Source organism: Callorhinchus milii, unplaced genomic scaffold, assembly GCF_018977255.1.
Source record: "Callorhinchus milii isolate IMCB2004 unplaced genomic scaffold, IMCB_Cmil_1.0 Scaffold3, whole genome shotgun sequence".
Lineage (NCBI taxonomy): Eukaryota > Metazoa > Chordata > Chondrichthyes > Chimaeriformes > Callorhinchidae > Callorhinchus > Callorhinchus milii.
The window spans coordinates 64932653-64956322 of NW_024704744.1; the positions used below are offsets into that span (position 1 = coordinate 64932653).

Sequence of the window (23670 nt, forward strand, 5' to 3'; positions counted from 1 at the left end):
GGGCAGTGGCTGTGTATTATTGCCTGGTGTAGGGCAGTAGCTGTGTATTATTGCCAGGTGTAGGGCAGTGGCTGCATATTGCCCGGTGTAGGGCAGTGGCTGCGTATTGCCCGGTGTAGGACAGTGGCTGCGTATTGCCCGGTGTGCGGCAGTGGCTGTGTGTTAGTGCCTGGTGTGGGGCAGTGGCTGTGTATTGCCCGGTGTGGGGCAGTGGCTGCGTATTGCCCAGTGTGCGGCAGTGGCTGTGTATTGGTGCCTGGTGTGGGGCAGTGGCTGTGTATTGCCCGGTGTGGGGCAGTGGCTGTGTATTGCCCGGTGTGGGGCAGTGGCTGTGTATTAGTGCCCGGTGTGGGGACAGTGGCTGTGTATTAGTGCCCGGTGTGGGGCAGTGGCTGTGTATTAGTGCCCGGTGTAGGGCAGTGGCTGTGTATTAGTGCCCGGTGTAGGGCAGTGGCTGTGTATTAGTGCCTGGTGTGGGGCAGTGGCTGTGTATTGCACGGTGTGGGCAGTGGCTGTGTATTGCCCCCATTGCCTGGTGTAGGGCAGTAGCTGTGTATTATTGCCAGGTGTAGGGCAGTGGCTGCATATTGCCCCGGTGTAGGGCAGTGGCTGCGTATTGCCCGGTGTAGGACAGTGGCTGCGTATTGCCCGGTGTGCGGCAGTGGCTGTGTGTTAGTGCCTGGTGTGGGGCAGTGGCTGTGTATTGCCCGGTGTGGGGCAGTGGCTGTGTATTGCCCGGTGTGGGGCAGTGGCTGTGTATTAGTGCCCGGTGTGGGGCAGTGGCTGTGTATTGCCCCCAGTGCCCGGTGTGGGGCAGTGGCTGTGTATTGCCCCCAGTGCCCGGTGTGGGGCAGTGGCTGTGTATTGCCCCCAGTGCCGGTGTAGGGCAGTGGCTGTGTATTGCCCCCAGTGCCCGGTGTAGGGCAGTGGCTGTGTATTGCCCCAGTGGGGCAGTGGCCCGGTGTGGGGCAGTGGCTGTGTATTGCCCCAGTGCCCGGTGTGGGGCAGTGGCTGTGTATTGCCCCCAGTGCCCGGTGTGGGGCAGTGGCTGTGTATTGCCCCCAGTGCCCGGTGTGGGGCAGTGGCTGTGTATTGCCCCCAGTGCCCGGTGTGGGGCAGTGGCTGTGTATTGCACGGTGTGGGGCAGTGGCTGTGTATTGCCCCCAGTGCCCGGTGTGGGGCAGTGGCTGTGTATTGCCCCCAGTGCCCGGTGTGGGGCAGTGGCTGTGTATTGCCCCCAGTGCCCGGTGTGGGGCAGTGGCTGTGTATTGCCCCCAGTGCCCGGTGTGGGGCAGTGGCTGTGTATTGCCCCCAGTGCCCGGTGTGGGGCAGTGGCTGTGTATTGCCCCCAGTGCCCGGTGTGGGGCAGTGGCTGTGTATTGCCCCCAGTGCCCGGTGTGGGGCAGTGGCTGTGTATTGCCCCCAGTGCCCGGTGTGGGGCAGTGGCTGTGTATTGCCCCCAGTGCCCGGTGTGGGGCAGTGGCTGTGTATTGCCCCCAGTGCCCGGTGTGGGGCAGTGGCTGTGTATTGCCCCCAGTGCCCGGTGTGGGGCAGTGGCTGTGTATTGCCCCCAGTGCCCGGTGTGGGGCAGTGGCTGTGTATTGCCCCCAGTGCCCGGTGTGGGGCAGTGGCTGTGTATTGCCCCCAGTGCCCGGTGTGGGGCAGTGGCTGTGTATTGCCCCCAGTGCCCGGTGTGGGGCAGTGGCTGTGTATTGCCCCCAGTGCCCGGTGTGGGGCAGTGGCTGTGTATTGCCCCCAGTGCCCGGTGTGGGGCAGTGGCTGTGTATTGCCCCCAGTGCCCGGTGTGGGGCAGTGGCTGTGTATTGCCCCCAGTGCCCGGTGTGGGGCAGTGGCTGTGTATTGCCCCCAGTGCCCGGTGTGGGGCAGTGGCTGTGTATTAGTGCCCGGTGTGGGGCAGTGGCTGTGTATTGCCCCCAGTGCCCGGTGTGGGGCAGTGGCTGTGTATTGCCCCCAGTGCCCGGTGTGGGGCAGTGGCTGTGTATTGCCCCGTGCCCGGTGTGGGGCAGTGGCTGTGTATTGCCCCCAGTGCCCGGTGTGGGGCAGTGGCTGTGTATTGCCCCCAGTGCCCGGTGTGGGGCAGTGGCTGTGTATTGCCCCCAGTGCCCGGTGTGGGGCAGTGGCTGTGTATTGCCCCCGGTGCCCGGTGTGGGGCAGTGGCTGTGTATTGCCCCCGTGCCCGGTGTGGGGCAGTGGCTGTGTATTGCCCCCAGTGCCCGGTGTGGGGCAGTGGCTGTGTATTGCCCCCGGTGCCCGGTGTGGGGCAGTGGCTGTGTATTGCGGGGGGGGGGGGGGGCCCGGTGCCCGGTGTGGGGCAGTGGCTGTGTATTGCCCCCAGTGCCCGGTGTGGGGCAGTGGCTGTGTATTGCCCCCAGTGCCCGGTGTGGGGCAGTGGCTGTGTATTGCCCCGGGCAGTGGCTGTGTATTGCCCCCGGTGCCCGGTGTGGGGCAGTGGCTGTGTATTGCCCCCAGTGCCCGGTGTGGGGCAGTGGCTGTGTATTGCCCCCAGTGCCCGGTGTGGGGCAGTGGCTGTGTATTGCCCCCAGTGCCCGGTGTGGGGCAGTGGCTGTGTATTGCCCCCAGTGCCCGGTGTGGGGCAGTGGCTGTGTATTGCCCCCAGTGCCCGGTGTGGGGCAGTGGCTGTGTATTGCCCCCAGTGCCCGGTGTGGGGCAGTGGCTGTGTATTGCCCCCGGTGCCCGGTGTGGGGCAGTGGCTGTGTATTGCCCCCGGTGCCCGGTGTGGGGCAGTGGCTGTGTATTGCCCCCAGTGCCCGGTGTGGGGCAGTGGCTGTGTATTGCCCCCAGTGCCCGGTGTGGGGCAGTGGCTGTGTATTGCCCCCAGTGCCCGGTGTGGGGCAGTGGCTGTGTATTGCCCCCAGTGCCCGGTGTGGGGCAGTGGCTGTGTATTGCCCCCAGTGCCCGGTGTGGGGCAGTGGCTGTGTATTGCCCCCAGTGCCCGGCAGTAGCAGCTGCAGGTTTGGCTGCTCGGGTCTCGGTGTTGCTGACGTCAGGCGGTTGGCAGTGCGGGAGCGGCCGAGGAGGAGCGGCACTGGGGGGCGGCGGCGGAGCCACTCACTGCCTCTATCCGGCAAACACTGCCTCGCACACACTCACACACACTCACACGGCGGGCACCGGGCACCGGGCACCGGGCGGGGCGCAGGGACCGGGCGGCACCGGGCGGGACCGGCAGCTGCGGTTATACGGTAAGAGTCGGGGTTTGCGCCGCCGCTGCTGTAAACTTTGGGGATTTGTCCCGAGACCTCTGAGCGGCTCCAACACCAACACCAACACCGGCACTGCAGTCAGTCCCGGGGGCGGGGGGGGGGGGCACAGACACACAGACACAGACACGGACACAGACACAGACAGACAGAGACAGACACACAGACAGACAGACAGACAGACAGAGACACGGACAGACACACAGACACACGGACAGAGACACGGACAGACACACAGACACACAGACAGACATACACAGAGACACAGACAGAGACACGGACAGACACACACAGACACAGCCTGAGACACAGCCTGAGACACAGACACAGCCTGAGACACAGCCTGAGACACAGACACAGCCTGAGACACAGCCTGAGACACCGACAGACACAGAGACACAGACAGAGACACAGACACAGCCTCAGCCAGAGACAGAGCCAGAGACAGAGCCACAGACAGAGACAGAGCCAGAGTCAGCCCTGGAGTCAGTGCAGCCCCAGGCAGAGTCTCCTGGCCCGGGGCTGGTTGGAGGCAGAGCGACAGCCGGGACAGGCTCGGCTGCTACTCCTCGCCCTGACACAGACAGACAGAGGGAGAGAGCTGTGCTGCTCACACTGCAGGAGTGTTCCTTCCTAATCAGTCTGACATATAACTTTGAAACTGTCTGCGAGAATCGGAGGACTTTGAGTCTGTTTGTACTTATTGTGTATATACAGTACCCTGTTAACCACTGAGGGTGATCATGAACCCCTCTTAACAGAGTATTTATTGCCTCTGGAGTCTGATTGAAACACTGTATTGGGTTTGTTCAGTACAAGTCTTGACACAAGGAGCTTTTGCAACAGCCAAAATGTCCTCGTGGGCCTGTGTCAATTCACATGATCAAGAATTGGGTCGATTGCAAGTGTACCTTTGCTTGAAGGACCGCATAGAGTTAAAAGATTTTTATTTTTGTAATTCATTAAAAAATACCTTGAAATGGCTGCATATAAATTGTCCAAATTTGAGCAGCTTGTCTGGGCTTCTCTTTGGGTGAATGCTGTGTTTCAAATTGCCTCCTATTTTGCTTTCGTTGGTTTTGCTAAGACGAGATAATAATAATAATAATCCTTGCATTTGATATAGCGCTTTTCACGTCGGGAGGACGTCCCAAAGAGCTTCACAGAACACACTGTAAAGTGAATTGACTGTATATTTGTGGGCGAACGCGGCAGCCAATTGCGCACAGCAATGTCCCACAAACAGTCGTAGATTGAAAATGACCAATTTATTATTGTTTTTGGTTTTGGAGGGATTATTATTAGGCTCTGTGTGGAGTAAGGAAACTTGCCCAAGGTTTCGCCCTCTGCCTGGAATTGAACTCAGGTCTCTCACTTGCAAAGCGAGTGCTCTAACCACTGAGCTACAGGACTCCACAATGAAAGCTATTGAAGTTTGCTTGTTGAAATTGGCGTTTTTCAGAAAAGGTTCAAGGTAATATTTATCCATCCTCCAAAACCAGTTTTGGAATGTGGATAACAATCTCTCTGGTACCTTCACACCCAAGTGTAGAGCTCTATCAATGCAAGTTGCAGTTGTTCAGTTGGGGTGGATTAATTCACTGCTCGAAAAAGGATACATTTGTTATGCTTGTTTCAAATATCAAGAATTGTTTTAAAAAGCAGAGCGTTGCGACTATTTTGAAAAATAAATATTTTCACTTCATTGAAGCATCTGTGTCAGGAGAAACCAAATGGATTTGACGCAATGGTTGCAACACAAAACTGGATTGGTTTTAAATCTTTAGAATGATATGCAAAGTGGGCATAGATGATTCATAACCTTACGATTGTATATCAACAATAGCTGCAAAGTACTGGGAATTCGGTATGATTTACCGTCTATCATAATTTTCTGTACTGATTAACTTCATTTTTATTACCTGAGGCACCTTAGATTCATAAGAATCCTTACATTTTGTTCACGTCGGGAGGACAACACAAAGCCCTTCACAGGATTTTCTTGCGAAGTGAAATAATTGTGTATTTCTGGGCAAATGCAACAGCAAATTTGCACACAGCAATATCCCACAAACAGCCATGAAATGAATGACCACTTTTATTTAATTTATTTATTTATTGGCAAGGTCACTGGAGACGTTCCCTTTCTCTTTTTGAATAGTGTGGCAGGATCTTTAACGTCCACTTAAACAGGCAGACGGGACCTCGGTTTAATATTTCAAAATGCATGTAAATAATTCTAACTGGAAGCAGGCATCAATGTACAGTTGTGAAGAGCTGCAAATCTGTAAACTTTGAATTAGCATTGAACAGCTGAACTTGAGTAAATCCAATTGTAACCATTTTATTACAATTTTGCGCCATTCTTCAAAAAGAGGGGAGGTTCAAGCTTTGAAATGAGGCAGAACATTCAGATTATCTATTTAACATTTTGATTGAAGCAACAGATTTATTTGACTTCATTTAAGAGTGCTAAAGTACTTTTTCATCTCTTGAGATTATACAGTATATACTCAACTCGCATCTAGTAGTAGATGATCAGTACTATCCTAAGAAGCGTTACTTACTTACGCTTTGTATCAAACTAAATGTAAAGTGTCGATACATTTTGCTCCTATCTGCGTTTTGAGGTATTGTTTATTGCTTGGTGGAGCACAGTTGAAATTGGTGTGCAATTTACTGTATAGAGAACAATTTCTTTATTGTTTCATAGCTGCATAATTCTTAGTTCTCAATTTGGTAAGGTTGCCTCCAAACAGGTGTGACGTGTACTTTGACCAAATTCAAGGTGGGGATAGAATCTGTATGAGGCAATGCAAATTAGAGTTTCAGTTCTAAAGAGATTAACAGCACTGAAAGAAGATAGTATCACTCCTATTCAGGTATGCACACTTGTCAAAACTGGAAAACTTGCACAAGGGTTATTTTACAAACCTTTCACAGTTCTGCTCAGCCATGCACCAGGAGCCTAAAAGAGGAGATGATTTATTAATATCTAAAGCAGGGTTGAATGGAACGAGCGAGGGGAACAAAATAAAAATCTTAATAAATAAATGCCTTTTTAAAGGATGTATATGGCAACTATTATTTGGAGTGATTGACTTAAATAATATGAGTTTTTTTTTCATCTGTGAGATGCAAGCTGTAAATCCTTTTCTTAAAAAAAAGTGTGTTTTTAATGCATTTTCAATTCTTGTAAATCCTGTGTGTAATTTAATGGAAATGATAGGAATGGTATTTGTTGTGTTTCGCAATCTGGTTGTATCGGGTGTTGCAATCCAAGTATTGTTCTTGATTCAAACTTAAAACCTGTTGAAATGAAGTTTGGAACACTTTCTAGTGAGGCATTTTTCCAGATTTGGTTCTGGAATGGGGCTCAGCACATGCACTTGTATGTAGAGCTTCTTGTAATCATGCTTACCTGATCCCAGTGATCAGATCACAAATGTCGTCCAACCTGCTTCCAAACATAGAATGGAACCAACAACAACAAATTTATATAGCGCCTTTCATGTTGGAAGGATGTCCCAAGACGCTGGACTGTCAAGGGTTTACACCCGAGCTGGGGGTAGAATCAAGAGGGGTGGAGGATGGGAAGGTGGCATGGTTAAAGAGCAAATTCTTGCAACGAGCCTTGAAGGAGGCAAGGGGGGGGGGGGGGGCGAGGCGAAGGAATTGTGAGATGAAGTTCCCAGAGGGTGGTGGCAGAAAAGCTGAAGGCCTGACCACCAATAGTGGGGCAGGCAGGGCAGGGACGTGGAGCAAGCCAGAGGATAGGACGTGAGCTGCAGAGTTCTGAATAATCTGTAGCCTGTGGAGGGAAGAGTTAGGAAGTCTGGTGAGCAGGGTGCTGGCGTAGTCAAGCCTGGATGTGATGAATGTATGAATGAGGGTCTTGGCGGCCTGAGGGGAGAGGCAGTGGCAGTTTTTTCTTTTTCTTTTATTTCTTCACCTTTATGCTGCTGAATGAGTACTTTAACATCAATCAGATACAAGATTACAAAGGTTGGTACCACAGCCCTGTGTGATCTCATCCTCACCTAACATTAGTACATATACATTTTTCAGAGCTGTGACTAATGCCATGGTTATTAGGATGATCATAATAATAGTAATATAATAACAATAATAATCCTTACATTTGGTGTAGCACCTTTCAGGTCAGAAGGATATCCCAAAGCACTTCACTGGATATACTGAATAGTGGTGTGTCTGTGTGTTTTGTGGGCGAGCAGCAGCCAAAATGTGCACTGCAATGTCCAACAAACAGCCATGAAGTCAATGACCAATTTTATTCAGGGGATTGTTGGTCAGGACACGGGGAGAAACTCTCTTTCCATGAGAATTTTGAATAGGCAGACGGTGCTTTGATTTAACATCTCATCTGAAGGGCAGCACCTCTGACAATGCAGCACACCCCCAGCACAGCATTGGAGTGTCAAGGTAAATTTTTATATATATATATATATATATATCCTGACATGAGACTTTAATCTACAACCTTCTGACCCAGAGGTCAGAGTGCTATCTCTGAGCCAAGCTGACAGACTAACTCATTAGTTCAATTCCAGGCCGGTCAGGGCGAAACCTTGGGCAAGTTTCCTTACTCCACACAGAGCCTAATAATAATCCCTCCAAAACCCAAAACAATAATAAATTGGTCATTTTCAATCTACAACTGTTTGTGGGACATTGCTGTGTGCAATTGGCTGCCGCGTTCGCCCACAAATATACAGTCAATTCACTTTACAGTGTGTGTTCTGTGAAGCGCTTTGGGACGTCCTCCCGACGTGAAAAGCGCTATATCAAATGCAAGGATTATTATTATTATATTATTATCAGCTAACGCAGAACAGACACTGGATGAAACCTAGAGTCTTCCTGGACTGCATATCTCTTTGTCATGCTAAGTGGTGCGTGTACCAACTGAGCTACCAATGCAGCCCCTCAACCTTTGAATTGCTCGCTTACTGAAATGTGAACTTGAAGCATCTTTTAAGTTCTCTTTCAGGGAAGAAAGTGTCAAAAGTTTTTGGGGCAGGGTTAATTTTCCTAATATTATTGTCAATCTGTAAATCAGCAAATTTCGCAAATGCAGTAATTTCCCATAGTCCGCATCTATGAATGGACATTGTTTGAAATAAATGAATTAGAAGGTATGCATTCTGTTATTCTGGACGTATTTTACCAGACGTTAAAGTCATATCTCCTTAAATGAATACTAGGGTTATGGGCAAAAATGGCGTGTCAGGATTTTTTTAGCCGAGGATACCGTCTCCTGACTGGCATTAACATTACCTGTTTTGTAAAAGGGGAAAATGCTGTGTGTTAAAGAGTTATGCTGGGTCACATCCTGTCCTTAGGATACTGCTTCCCTCCCTGCCGTTTTCCTCTTTGTCCCTGTTGTTATCCTTCCTGAGGCTACTGCTGCATGTCCCCAAATGAGGTCATTACTCAAACTGACTCTCAACAAAGCAATTGATTTTAGAGATCTTTCTTTACACAGCGGATATCGTGAGTGATATTGTTTGGTTTTCCTAGGAAAATGTTTTCCATCTGAAAATGCGCCCCCACTATCAGAACTCTTAACATTTGTCAGTTGTCAATCTGTTTTGTGTAGAATGTGCCATCCCCAAGACCGCAGCTATAGTAATTGTCGTAATGTTAAAACTTTTTATTTAAACGGTCTAACCAAAGAATTGTAACAAAAATAGCCATTCACCCAGAACATCAACAATTCTTTGCATTATGGTAGATCTGGATTTATTGTGATTGTTTTGTACTCTTTTCTGGTGGCACATATGGCTATTGTCACTGATTACAAACAGAGAGGAACAGATGAAGTGTATGCCACAGTGTTCGTGCTAGCCCTTGAGGTGAAATGGATTAATAAAAAGAAAGAGTGCAAAGTGCAGCACTATTTTCATACAGTTAAAAGCATCCATCCATTTCCACTTTTCCATTGTTTGCCTGCAAAATACCCAGTCACTACACTTGACAGTGAATTCTTTGAAGCACTTTGAGATCTCTTCCTAAAATAGCTACTTTTTGCAGAAGGTTGATATTTGGTTCAGCAGGTATTTTGTCAAGTTATTTCTGAACAGTCTTATCAACAGTCCCAGTTGCACTGATGGTTATAGAACCTATGTTTTCTACTGCCACATAGGTCTGCAATCAATTTGTCGATCAATATATTTCCTGATCATCTCCAGTTCCTTATTTCTTACATTGCAATCACTTGGGAGAGCCACATCAATAATACTGCATGTAGAATGTATTTTGTTTTTATGGTTAATATCTAGTCTGTTAAACTGATTGTCCTTATCTATATGTGCTTGTGAGTCCCAGATTATTATTGTTATTATTACTATGTACTTTTCTACTTTCTATTCGGTGAGGTGTTTCCTCGTTTACTCCAATATGATGGTAACCGTACATTGCTTAGCCATATTATGCCGTGTATTATGTGAGAAGTATCACACAAGTGGGATGTTTGCTGCTTTTCTGTGGCAGGAAATCTGGCCTCCGGGGATCAAACGTATAGAAAAGTGAAGGCTGTCATGAGTAGATTAGATCCTCCAGCTTTTAGTTTGTTTACCCTGGTAACATTTATTCACCTTTGCTCCTCCTGTGATACTTCTAATTTTGAATGATGGTGTAACACACAAAAAAGATAAGAATGAACGATTACAAATTCCCAGTGTGCGAAAGGCTTCAAATCATAAATCTGTTTATTATCTCCCCTGTGTGTGTGTGTGTGTTCCTCCTTGCCTACCGCCCCCCTATGCCCCCAGATTCCTTCTGCACAGACATCTCTACTCTCCTCTCTTCACTGTCCCTCTGCTCCGAGCGCCTGCTCATAATCGGCGGTTTCAACCTTCACCTAAACTCCCCTTGCACCACATCTGCCGACTTCACTGCTCTTTTCTCCTCCCTAAACCTCACCCTCCACATAAATTCACCAACCCACAACCGTGGTCATGCCCTTGACCTCGTCATCACCCACGGCCTTGACATTTCCCATCTTAGCACAGTGGACAAGGCCATCTCGGACCACTTCCTCATCTGCTTCTCCTCTCACATCCCTCTCTCCTCCACCAAGCTCTCAACCATCCTCTACCGTCCTTGGAAAAGGCTATCGCCTGAGACCCTCACAAAGGCCCTCTCATCTTCAAATATCCTATCCGTCTGGCCTTCCACCCGTGGAGAACCTGAAGCAGCCGTCCAGCTGCTCCATGATCGCCTCTCCTCCACCTTCAACTCCCTCGTCCACCTGAAATCCAGGACCATCTCCAAACCCACCCGATCCCCTGGTACAACAACCATCTCCGCCGCCAAAAAACCCAAACCCGGCTGCTCGAGCACAGACGGCAGAAAACTGGCCTGACAGTTCACTGCCAACTGTGGCTCGAGCATCTCCACAGCTACCGCTGTTCTTTGACACGGGCAAAAATGGCCTTCTATTCCAACATCATCTTGGAGGCTAAACACAGCCCAAAAATCTTTTTTTCCACAACCCACTGTCTCCTCCGTGCCCCCCCTCAGGCCTCCTCAAACTTCGCATCCAATGCCAAGTGCGAGGAGGTCATGGACTTCTTTTCATCTAAAATACACAACATCCGCCAGGCAGCCTCATCCACCTGCCTCTTGTCAACCACCACCATGCCCTCTCTGTCCCCCTCATCCTCCCCATCATCTGCTCCTACCACCACCCCCATCCTACATTCCTTCCTCCCCATCTCTCCCTCCTCCCTCTCACCCACCATCATCTCCATGAAACCCACCACCTGCTGCCTCGACCGCCTCCTCACCAACTTGATGGTCACCCAGCTCCCCCTCCTCTGCCCACTACTGGCTGACATCATCAACCAGTCCCTCTCCTCCAGATCAGTTCCTGCCCCCCTCAAAACTGCTGTCATCACCCCACTCCTCAAGAAACCTTGCCTGGATCCCTCAAACCCCAACCACTACCGCCCTATTTCTAACCTGTCCTTCCTCGCAAAAGTCCTAGAATGCGTTGTTGCCAATCAACTCCTCACACACCTCTCCTCCCACTCCCTCTTCGAACCCCTCCAGTCCGGTTACCGCTCACAGTACAGAGACTGCGCTTGTGAAAGTCACAAATGACATCCAATTGCGCGCAGCAGTGTCCCACAAGCAATCGTAGATTGATTGACCAATTTATTATTATTTTTTTGAAGGAATTATTTACCCCTGGACAAGCAATCCAACAATCGAATAACAACCAGGTTCCTATTTACTGCTTGGTAAACAGAGGCGTGTGGAGTAAGGAAACTTGCCCAATGTTCCTCCCTGTGGGGTTTCTCGCTTGTGAGGCGTGTGCTCTAACCACTGAGCTACAGGACTCATGAATATGAGTTCAGGAAGTCAGGTTTTTGCCCTGACTACAGAAACTACAACTGTGGCATGATTTACAATGTTTGATAAAAGTCTGTGTGTGACACCAAGCCAGAACGTGATTGGTCTCTGGGTCAGCAGCAGGAGATGGACAAGGTTACCTCAATCCTCAGTTACATTTATTGAGAGCTTTCATACCCAAGGGAAAGCTATATAATGAAGGGAGTTTTGGTGCGGTGAACAACGCAGCAGCCAAGTCAAGTCAGGCATGCAAATCACTGTTCACATAAAGTCACGTTGTATTTGCATCTGCCCGAGATATTTGGAAATGTTTTGATTTGAATAATTGGGGTAGTAGGGATATTAAAATTATGATTTTGTTCAAAAGTGAATTTTGTGGTTGTGGAGGGAGGTTGTTTGATCTATAATTCATTCCTTTTTGGTTAGTTTATTTAAAAAAACTCTAGTTGTTCTTGTCCAAAAACATAGCATTGTCTCTTAAACCTTAAAGACAATTCCAATGATGCGATTTCAATTTGAGTGTGGAGTTGGACTAGTCTTTTTCCTGTTCTTGTGAAATGCTTATCATCCTCCATCCTTGACAAAGTGATCTGCCATTGGCAATCTCTGGTTTAATTTGTGACGGTTAAACACATATGTAGAAGATAATCATTATGGCATAAGCTATAACATTATACCCAGGGAGATGGTGGAGCTAATTCAAGAAGTAACTAGATTTTATTTGAGGGATTGAAGAGAGAACTGTGCAGGATTAGTACTTTGGGATCGCCCGACAGTGGTTTCTTTGCTCATAACTCACCCTAATCCTTTTTTTAGCCGTTTAAACAAAATGCTAAGTACAAAAAGGTTTCATATAGAAAACCACAACAGTTTAACATAGGGTAATGTCTAGAGTGGTTACAAGGATGGGGTTGGATTCTAAACAAATGGGAGAGGGCCAGTAAAGGTTGCAGTAGGGGTATCTGAAGCACTAAATTTTGAGCTGGGACCTAAAGACAGATAGGGGATAGAGGGATGGAGTTCCCAAGATTAGAGGTGCGGAGAATGCACAACAGGCTTGAGTTAGCTGAGTAGAGGTGGTGAGCAGTGGAGTGGGGTAGGAGAAGATCAGAGAGAAAGGGAGATCTGGAGCTTAGGGGGGTGAGGGTGAGAATCTTGAAATCTATCTGCTGGAAGACAGTGAAGCCTGGCAAGGACTAGGGTGACAGGCATTTGAATGTTGGTGTGGGTGAGGATATGGATGGTGGAGTTAAGAATGATTGAGCTAGGGAGACCAGCAAAGAGTGCACCAGAAAAGTCTAAGCAAAGGTAACAAAAGCGTGGATAAGTGTTTATTGGCATTGAGTGTGAGATAGATAAACACTAAAGTAACTAATAGTTACTAAAGTAACTATTTCATTGTGAATGTAACATCAGTGTTGTGATAGCTGGTGATATGAATTGATGTCTCCTTGTCTGATCCAACTCTCATTTCCTTTAAGTCTTTCAGCAGTGTTATTTTGTTGTACTATTGGCCTTCTCTTTACTTTCCCGGCTTTGTAACAAATGGCTCAAATAATTGCTTCCCAGTTTGGCTTAGAAATGAATAAATAGTGAGTTTTCTTATTGTTACAAGGGAATACTATACTATACTATACTAATCATTCTGAATATTAGATGGTATTAATTCTTAGGATGGGGTGGGAGAGGGGCTTTAATAGTTCTTTCTAAAATATACAAGGCATTTGCTGGTGTGCTAAGCCACTTGAGTAGAAGGAAGGGGAATTAGCCATAGAGTTCCCTGTTCAATGAGATCCAGATCCCCAGGGCATGTTATTTGAGAAGGTAAGGAACATGTTAGATGGGTTCAATCTATAAGCTTTCAGGTCACCTCGGGTGACGAGCTTTGGGAACAGGTTGCACCCCACCTTCATAGAGAATGGCAATGGTAACTCTTGAATTTATCAAAGAGCCTTATCACATTACTGAAATGTCTTAAAGAACTTCACAAGATATTCTTTAACGTGTATCTGCAGGCAAATGCGGCAGCCAATTTGTAAATATAAATCCTGGGAATTATTTTGAGAAAGACACTATATCAAATCAAAGGACTACTATAAAAAATAAGATTCTCTCACTAGATGAGGATAAGCAGCTGCCCAGCAAGTGGTGGCTTTTAACAGTAAGACATTTCTGCTTTACCATATCATAAGAGTTATTTGTATCGTCGTAGAAATGATGGTCATGGCTGCTTCCTTTTCACCAGGAGTGAAACAGTACAGAGAAGGTCCTGCTGCTATCCAGGCTTGTGCTCCTGTCAATTCCTCTACAGGAAGAGTCTACTCTGATCTCAGTTCCCTGCTCGTTCCCAGGATGTTTTCTTTTGGAGCAAATAATCTGGGAGCAAGAGGGATAGTTAGAGAAGATTACGTGTTCAAATAAATTCAGCGTCTCCTAATTATGAATTGCATGACATCCTTAAGTGCATTTAATTTTTAACTTTCCACAATTCTCCCACAAAATACACACAGTCACACCACTTTAGAGTATAACTTGTGAAGCACTTTGAGATGTCTCGACGATGTGATATATCAAATGCAAGGATCATTGCAATGCTTTTAATGCAGTGCTTTTAGGTTATATAAAATATTTCCTCATTCACTAGGTTGGTACCTGCCGCTTCAGTTCTGAGATTCTTTTGAAAGGTGTAGCTGACATACCCAATTCTAATGGTAGATGGTCTCTACATGAATTAACATTTGGATTTGGCTGTCAACATTGACAGCAACATTTGCTGAGATGTAGTATTACAGGATTTTTTTGTAATTATATCTTGTGACAGTGTGGCTTGATGATGAAGAAGGAATGTGTATTAAGGAAGGTGTGGTGATTTTGTAGAAAACTACAATTGGAAAATATTCAATTTTTTAAGACAATAGAGGTGACCAGGGCAGTAGTAGAGCATATACAGCCCTGTACTGAATGTCTGAAATGGAAATATGACTCAGTTGCTGAAAGGCAGGGTTTGACTACATATTTTGTTGCAATCGTGAGCAACCTATTTTTAGCTCAGACATGTGACTTATCCACTAAAGAAAATATTATGGAAATTAACTCCTTGAGTGCATTTGGGAGAAAAAACAAAACCATATGTGAGCATGGTGAAGTGATTGTAAAATATACTAAATTCATGTGATTCTTTCATTTGACTAATGTGGTTAATTCATTGAGTGAACGTTCTTCTGTAAAATCTCATCTTCTGATATTTTGTTTCCAACATGAAATATGGTTGCCATGACTTATATTAATGGTTATTATAATAATATTTGACTTGAGCTGGGATGACATTTGTTGAATGGAGTTTTTCCCTGAGGGTTGATTTTGAGGGTTTCTGCAGAGTTCATGGGTCAGGAAACTTTACCTTACCTGACATATTTCTGCACCAGTATTGCCTTTGTTGCTGACACAATGAAGGAAAAATGTAAGATTTTCTCCTATGAAACATAACTGAACTGACTGACCCTGATCAATTGCTATTATTAGCTTTGTTGGAACCAATGTGTATTTGAAGTTGCAGTACTAGTAAGGTTTACTAATCCTATGAATTTCATCCTTTATGGGTTCTTTCTTTATGGCTTTAGTGCCGTCCTGGAAATTAACTATTTATGTACCATAGAGATGGGGTTTTGTGTGTGTCAGACACCCAGCGGCATGTTTGAATGGTATGTAAAGGGAGCAAGGCTTCAGCTTTTCTGCCCCCACCCTTTGGAACATCATCCTACATTCCCTTCGCCTCCCTCCCTCTCTTGCCTCCTTCAAGGCACGTCTCAAAACCCTCCTCTTCAACCGCGCCTTTGGCCATCCTCCTACCCCCACTGCCCTCCACCCTCCCCAATCCCGACCCCCAGCTCGGGTCCAAATCCCTGACTGTCCAGCGCCTTGGGGTGTCCTCTCGACATGAAAGGCGCTATATAAATGTAATTTTCTATTGTATCTGTTCTCTGGTAGATACCTACCACTGGTGTTTTGGTTGAGATCAAATAAAATAGGGCCTGTTAAGGTTCCCTGTAGGGAAGCAAGTGTCACGAGATGAGAATTCAAACTGCAGGTCATAATTCGATTCCCTAAAAGACTGTGACTGCTCTTCTTGGTTGAGGCCTAATTTCAGTGCTTTTTAACAAGATTGCTTAGAATTCTGTTTGATTTGACATCCCGTCAACCTGGGGAACTCTGCTCCAGATGCAGATTTTGTCTGTGCAACATAGATTTCTTATTAAGGAATCCCATTAGGAAATACAGTGCAACCGCATTATAACATGGTGGTCTGGGTCCAATATCTCAGTGGCGATGTTAAGTAAACGCGAGAAAACGACCGACAATCCAGGTTGTCAGGTTGCTGCTGAAGGGAGTGACATTTGCGATGCTTCAATGCGCAGGAAGTGATATCAGCAGTAATATGATGACCCAGATCCCAGATGGCAGCCATTTTTAGCACAGGAAGCTGGATAGTCAGTGACGGAAAGCAGGTATGCTTTACTTCTGGTCAGCATAGTTCCACACCAGTGCTACAAGCGAAGCTGCTTAATTTGCAATACATGGCATCCCCACTATAATGCCAAAGGACATTAATTTGTATTACAAGTCAGCCCCATTTAAAGTCTGATTTTTCATGAGTGTGATTGACCGTTAGTCATAGCTTAGTTGGACTTTAAATTTTTCAGCAACTATGAAACATAATGTTACATTATCACAACTAACTTCAATAAATAAAAATATTGGAAAGTATTTTCATGCCACCTTTTGGTCTATGACGTAGCACTGACAGTGAACATTGAAGTATCGCCTTATGTGTAGTGCTGTGGTGTCTGTTAGCATCCTTGTTGAGACTACATTAATACAAAGGATAAGAATTCAGACACTGAAAACCAAACACTGATATGTCAGGAACGGGAGTAGTGTATTCAATCCTCTCAATCAAGCAGCCAGGATTAAATGTAACCCATTGCTCAACAGGAAATGTTTATCTACTCTTCCCTTCCCACCTTCAGGATTGCCAATCCTTCTGGGGCGGTGCGAGAAGAGGTAACAGGTCTCTTTGGGGCTGAGCTGGATCCATGCTTGGCAGATTGTAAAACAAGCCCAGCTTCCAAAACACGACTGAATTTTTCTGACTCAATATCAGTACTCCAATGATAGACCAGACAGACGGACTCAATGGCGGGATTTGAGGGGCAGAATTTTTCTACTAGGCTATTGTTAACCCAGCAAACCAAAGCCCTACATTTAGGGTTATCCTAGAGGGACCAGCACTGGGAAGCTTGCAACAGTGCTTTCCAGATAGTCCTCACAATGAAACTCCCAACTATGTACACTCTGGGGTCCCCCAAACCTTAGCTGAAGCCAAACTGTGCTTAATCCCTCAGGAATTAAGTTAGCAAAGGTGTGCACATTTACATGTATGGGTGACACACACATACCGAACTTTCAGTTTGATGTTAATAGGTTATATAGGAAGTTTCAGTTTGGTTTCGATCTCTGAAGCATGGTGATGGGTTGTCGTTTGCTAACCAAAAAAGGATCAATGTTACTCACAAAAAGATTGACCGAAACACCACTGGAATAATTAAATACAGCATTGCCTGAAGAGCTATATGAATTTATGAAATTATTGTGTGAAAAATGACAATTAGAGCATTGGAATTATAAAGAGCACAAAACTATGACTCTGACACACCCAGAAACCTCTCACTACGATTAAAAGTTTTCAATTCCACTTGCTGAGGACTCACCAAAGCGTAGTTTCTGTTTCTAGATCTCTCCTGAAGGGAAAAAAACACCCCACCTGCCTAGGGCCAGAGAATACAGGTGCTGGTTGGCAGAAGCCAAAGCATTAGAAACAGTAACAACAAATTGCATTTATATAACTCATTTACATGAGCTTTTTGTAAGAACATCCCAAGACCCTACGGGGTCATGGGGTTACGGAGCCTGGTGCGGGAGAGGACACAAGCTGCAGAGTTCTGAAAAATCTGAAGCTTGTGGAGGGAAGAGTTGGGAAGTCTGGTGAGAGGTGAGTTAGCAAACCCCCCTACTCGTCGGACTTTGTCAAACACCAAAGTGTACATGGGGGATGGGAGGAGGGAGGCAGGGGATACTACTGGTATTGAACCACCTAAAAGTGTGACTTTTACCATTACGGTAGGCTGTTGGCTTCCTACTGTTGTGCAGCTGGAATCATCCTATCAGGATTTGGCAAGTGGGAGGGATCCCATACTGCAGTCTGGGCCTTGAAAACCCCATTGATAAGCTAGGGAGGGTATTCAATCATTAACTAGATCCTGGAATGCTGCAGAACTCAATGAATGATCACCAAATCCACCACACAGTATTGACTCATTACTCTCTCTCACCTCACTGGGTATTAATCTCCCTCCCCCATTAGGATAGTCTTACAAACAGCTCACTCTGTGGGCACTTTATTTTTACTTTTTTAAACGTTCGCTTCATTCAAATCAATCTGATCCAGTCAGTTCAGATACTAAATGTTCCCTTCAATTATCTACTCTGGCTCCCTTTGGATTCTGCTCTTCATTCAGTCCTCCTCTCTATCAAGTTAACATTTCTGTTTACCATGTGGCATCAAGTTAGAAGGAACTTCTAATACAATGATATACATACAGTAAGTAACTCATTTACATAATTTCAAAAATTCTTAAACATTTACTACCAAATGGTTCAAGGTATCAGTCATTATAGTTGACATGAGAGATTGGTTCTTCCATCTATATCACTGAAGATGCCATTGGTGTCAATGAAATATCTCCTGATGCATAACAAGCTGATCTGAATGTCCCTGGGGTCGAATTAATCCTTAGGCTGATGTTTACGTGTGGTTTGTATTTTTAACGGGATAGGATATGGGTGTTCAGCGAGCGCTTTTCAGTGTTGGTTTGCCTCAATCTGATTTTTTTTGCTTGATGCTACTACCTGGAACTTGACATATTTAAGAGATGTGTAAAGTAAAAAGAACACATGGTCAACCAAGCTCATTTCACTTAGCTTCAGCTAGCAGTGTGTTTAAGTCAAATTGCATTTGCCTCCAAAAACACAGTCACTATGCTTTACATTATGCTTAAATCCTGTGAAGCACTTTGAGACATCCTTCCAGTATGAAAAGTGCTGCATCAAATTAGTATTATTAACTGAAATATGTAGACAGGAACTATGGTTGAGGAGGGGGTTCACATTTTCTCTATTTTTAAGATGCCATGAAAGTGTTGGTTTTAGGCCCAACATGTTTTATTGTAATTGTTATCAGTATGGGCAGTGATGACTGGTCCAGGCTTGAGTCACCAGAGGGCATTTACAATTGAAGCCATCAGGTACCACGTAGAATGAATGAAATACTGGATTGTCAGGATGCAAATAGGCAACTTTGTGAGTTGGTAAAGAGCCAGTGCTGTTTTATTTATTATTTTTATTACTATTAGCTCAGAGCCTACTTAATTTCTTCTAAGGTTCCACATATTTGCAGATGACACACAAATCTACTTCTCCTCCAGCTGTGACTCCAGGTCCGCCAATGTTCTTTCAGCTTCTCTGGCACACATCAGGTTCTGGATGAGCGCAAACTTGCAAATAAACGTTGACAAGCAGAAGCCACACTCATTGGCTCCCATTAACATCTTTTGTCCTGTGTCTTTGACCTCCTGAACCTCCCCGGTCTATCGTTCATATTCATCTAGGCACCAGGTTCGACCCACAGCTGTCCTTTCATGCCCTGGCACCTCCCTACCTCTCCGACCTGCTTACTCCCTAATCCATTACTTGCTGCCTCCGCTCGACTGTCTCCAGCCTCCTGCATGTCCCTCGTGGCCTCCTTTCCTCCATCGGAGGCTGCACTTTCAGCCACTACGCCCCCAAACTCTGGTACACTCTTCCTCTATCCTTCCGCCTTACCCTTCCTTCGCCATCTTCAGGTTGTGCCTGAAAACCTTCCTCTTCGACCATGCTTACAGTGACCTCCCACCTCTCCTCGACTTAGTGTCGTGCTCTGCCACTGTCAAGCACTCTGGGAAGCTACCCTGCATGAGGGGCGCCATACCAATGCAAGTTGTTGTAAGGTTGACTTCAATTCCGATTCATATTATTTGTAATATAATTATTATTCATTTGACCAATTCACTGGTCATTATTATTCATTAATAATAACCCTTGCATTTGATATAGTGCTTGTTGAGACGTCTCAAAGTGCTTCACATACTATAAAGTGAATTGACTGTATATTTTGTGGGCGAAATGCAGCTCTTCCAGTGAAGACATTTCCCATATTTTACGCAGCCTGGAACCCGATCTCAGCACAGATAAATGCTTCCAGGGCACTCGCAGCTCAGAATATAGAGACACGTTAAACTTTTCAGTGTTTCGGTCACATTTATTAAGTTTTACTGAAATTAAAATATTTGAAAATCTTGTACAGTTCTATGTCATCTCTCGTCAAGAAGATCCTACATAGAGATAGGTGAGAGAACGGTGGACATAAGGGTGGTAAAATGTGTGCACCAGCAACATAATAATAATAATTATTATTACATTTGATATAGCACCTTATCACTTTGTTAAAACATCACATTCCTAGGTTTTTACTAGTGTAGTGACTGTGTATTTGTAGGCATACTGAGAATTGGCTTCCTATTAGTTAGGTGGATTAGACCGTCATGCAGAGCTGGAAATCAGCCCTGGTTCTGAATGGAATTCCACATTACTTGCCTTGATATTTGAACCACTCCCTCTTCCCTCTCCTGGGAAAATACAACACTCATTCTCTCCCCATTTTCCTCTCTATTTTTGATGAAAATAAAAGCTGAAGCATTTTCCAGGAAACTTGCTTGGGGGTGTGTTCATAAAATTACCCACACACATCCACAAGTGTGTCAGGTTGCTTATTAAAAAGAAGGGACAGTGAGCCGGTGTGCAGTGGAGCAGCTGAATCTTTTTCAGCCTTAATGAAGTGTTTTGGAGGATGAATCTATGTTAATCTATGAAGGTGCTGCTGCTGTTTTTGTTTTCAGATCTTCATTTTAATCTCTTTGTGGGAACATGAGGTAGTTGTTTTGTGAAAGTTGGAAAGATCAACAGCTGTGACGACAAGTGCATGGAGGCAGAGGATTGCTGAGGAACAAGTCCAGCACAGCTCTAATACATGAAGCCTTCTGCTGTGTTTGGTAGCTGCTGACCCTGCTGTTTATAGCTTGGTGATTGGACATATATTGGGCTACGTTGCTATTTTTATTGCGAACTGGTTAATGATCAGGTCTCTCAATGTGGAACTCAGCAGTTAACAGCTTGTGAGGGTTTAATGTTTAACTTTCTGAGGTTTAATGGGAATGTGTTAATGCCCTCTCCGATGATTGTTGATAGATTTTGAGTTTTAATTGTAAAGTTGCTTAGGTGAGCCTGAAGATGCCGCACATGAAAAGTCGTGCAATTTGTTTGGTTTTGTTTCCACACTTCATACAGTGCTGAGGGTACAGTGAAGTTCTTCCGAATCCTGTGTGACTGTGGCATGAGCTAGTTTCAGAATTATAGGCCATGATGAGGCATTTACTTCAGGGAGTTTAACCTCAGGGTGCAAAGGCAGCTACTGATGTGTAAATGTAGTTTATTAGAACCAGAGCATAAAACTGATCACCTCAAATCCATAGTGGAAGGGGAATACCTACAGGTACTTTGTGAAGGATTCAGCAGGGTTTTCAGATAGACCGAGTTGGTGTGCATGAAAGATTTAATGTAAAACATACTCTTCACCCCACCCGTGGGACATTATTAACCTTTGCTCAAGGAAGTGAGTGCTTCATTAACAATGTTCAGGAACATTTTTTGTTTCAGTGCTTATTAAACTTTAAAGATGATGTAGTTTTGCTTTGTACTATATCAGCTGACCTCTCCTACAGTGGCAATTACTGTGCAAACAGCTCACTTTATACAGACTTTAAATTCCTCTGTGGTGTTAGTAAGCAGGGCTGTTTTCTGCTTTCTCTGTAGGTTTCTTGCTGATTGCGAGGACTTGTCTATAAGGAAGTGAACCCTCCACTGGACGGTGCTGACCAGATATCTGTACGTAGAAAAATATGCACAACATTGCAAAATGTGTTTGATCTTTAGTAACTTTGTTTTATGTAATTTTATTTTAATGCCTTGAAAAATTGTAGTTCTTTTCTTATGTCTTCCTTTTTCTAATCTTCACGGTGTTTTCTCTCAGCTGGGTGAGGCTCATTTGTACCTTTTACCCAGACCACTCCCTGTACCATTTTCAGTTGCAGCTGAGAGAGGGCGTGTTGAGGTGATAAAGAGGTTCCTTGCCTGTTCAGAAAAGAATTTTTTTGGGTGGAGTTTGCTCTAATTCTATTGTAGAAAGCCGTAATAGGAGTGAGAATGGTTCAGACATCTCTGCAACAGTGCATTGTGTTTCATGTTATAGTACATGCTGTCGTCCAAAGACGTCACAAAAACTTGATAAGGCACTACATCAAATGCAAGGATGATTATTATTGTGTGGTGCAATGATCTGCTGGAACCTGGTGGCTTTGGAATCGGTGTAAATTCAACCCCATGGTCGCGCCCACTGGCTTTGTTACCCTTTCACCTCCACCCCTTCCATCTCTCTCTGCCACACTCAATCTGACTCAGTCAAATACTCCGAGACTCTATCAGTGTGAAGGGCGCTAAATAATTGTGTTATCTGCTGGAAGTAGCTGTAATGTATAATACTGAGAATAAAGAGTGCCCAGCATCGAGTTCTTAAGGCAGGTGCTTTTGGATTTGCTGTGATGTTTTATGATCTCACCTGGGTTGAATTACTATCTTGTAACTCCCTACCCGCCATCTATTATCCAGTATCCAGTATGTTATGACCTCTCAATCCATTAAGTAACATTTGTTGGGTCTATTCTTTCCATGGAATGATTGCCAATGAAACTCTCCACCTTGTTCAATTATCTTTGGTTTTAAAAGTTCATCTTTTGAGAGGAGAATGGCAGTGGTGCAAACATTTGGTTACACAATCCAAGGGCTAGCTTACAGTGGTCCATATGGTATATTAAACTGTTCAAAAGGCCACAGTCTGACTCCCCATCTCCCTGTTTTGATGGAGATTAAGTATTTGAGGGCTGGTGGGAAAACTTGCTGCTGGAGCAAACCTCCTCGATTTTGCCTGCTGTTAGTCGCAAGCAGGTTCTGAGAGAGATAATAATAATAATAATGAACCTTGCATTTGCTATAGCGCCTTATTATACCTTTGAGGTGTCTCAAAGCGCTTCACAGAGTATACTGTAAAGTGAATTGACTGTATATTTTGTGGGCGATGGTAATTATTCTGTTGATGCTACCCCAGTACTGGCAGTCCTGAATGCTGATGGTGCTGTTTAGTTGAATTGAGAAATGTTGGTGAAGAGCCAAAGCCTGTAGTGCAGGACACCATCACGTTTGAAAAGAGAGAGAGTTGTTGTTAGGTGATGCCAAGCTTAGGTTCTTATAAGCCTGAAGATTGTCAGAGGAACAGAGGTGAGGTGAGGAAGGTGAGGAAATCCTAAGAATTAGAGAGCTTGAGTATTATTAATTACTCAGTTGCTGCTCCTCACCGATTGTAAGCTTGTATCATGGAAAATCGAGATGGTGCGTGTGGAGCAGTGCTTGTTGGCCGGGGAATATGAGGCCTGAAGTCTGCAGAAGCTGAGATGATTGGTCTCCATGGCATCACAGCGCTGGCCTCAAATTAGGATCTTAAAACCCAAATTGTTTTGAAAGTTTGGAGGAAGTACTTCACATTTGCAGTGTGTGCACTTCGCTTCCTTTAATGCTAGAACAAATTACTTATTCTTTTATACCTCTGCCAACACTCTCTCTCTCTCCCCACCCCCCACACCACGGCTTAATTAATAAATCTTTCCATTTGTGGGGGGTGGGGGTGTATTGTGGATGTGCGTGCTTGTGTGTGTGTTTCGGAGGGGAAGTGCGGATACCTATTTTGTCTTCTGACCCACAATAATAATAATAATAATAATAATCCTTG

At 45.3% G+C, this 23670-nt stretch overlaps 1 protein-coding gene across 4 annotated transcripts in view; it reads left to right on the plus strand.

Annotated features, from left to right (window-relative positions):
* Positions 1–3162: 3162 nt before the first annotated feature.
* The window catches only part of myo6a (myosin VIa), a 106961-nt gene continuing 86453 nt past the window's right edge, over positions 3163–23670 (plus strand). For 3 of the 4 annotated variants that reach the window (XM_007887882.2, XM_042332924.1, XM_007888030.2), the window contains exons 1-2: positions 3163–3224; positions 21645–21716. The gene's annotated coding sequence lies outside the window, so the exon portion shown is untranslated. The remainder of the gene's footprint in view (positions 3225–21644; positions 21717–23670) is intronic. The other variant, XM_007887946.2, reaches the window with a different exon arrangement.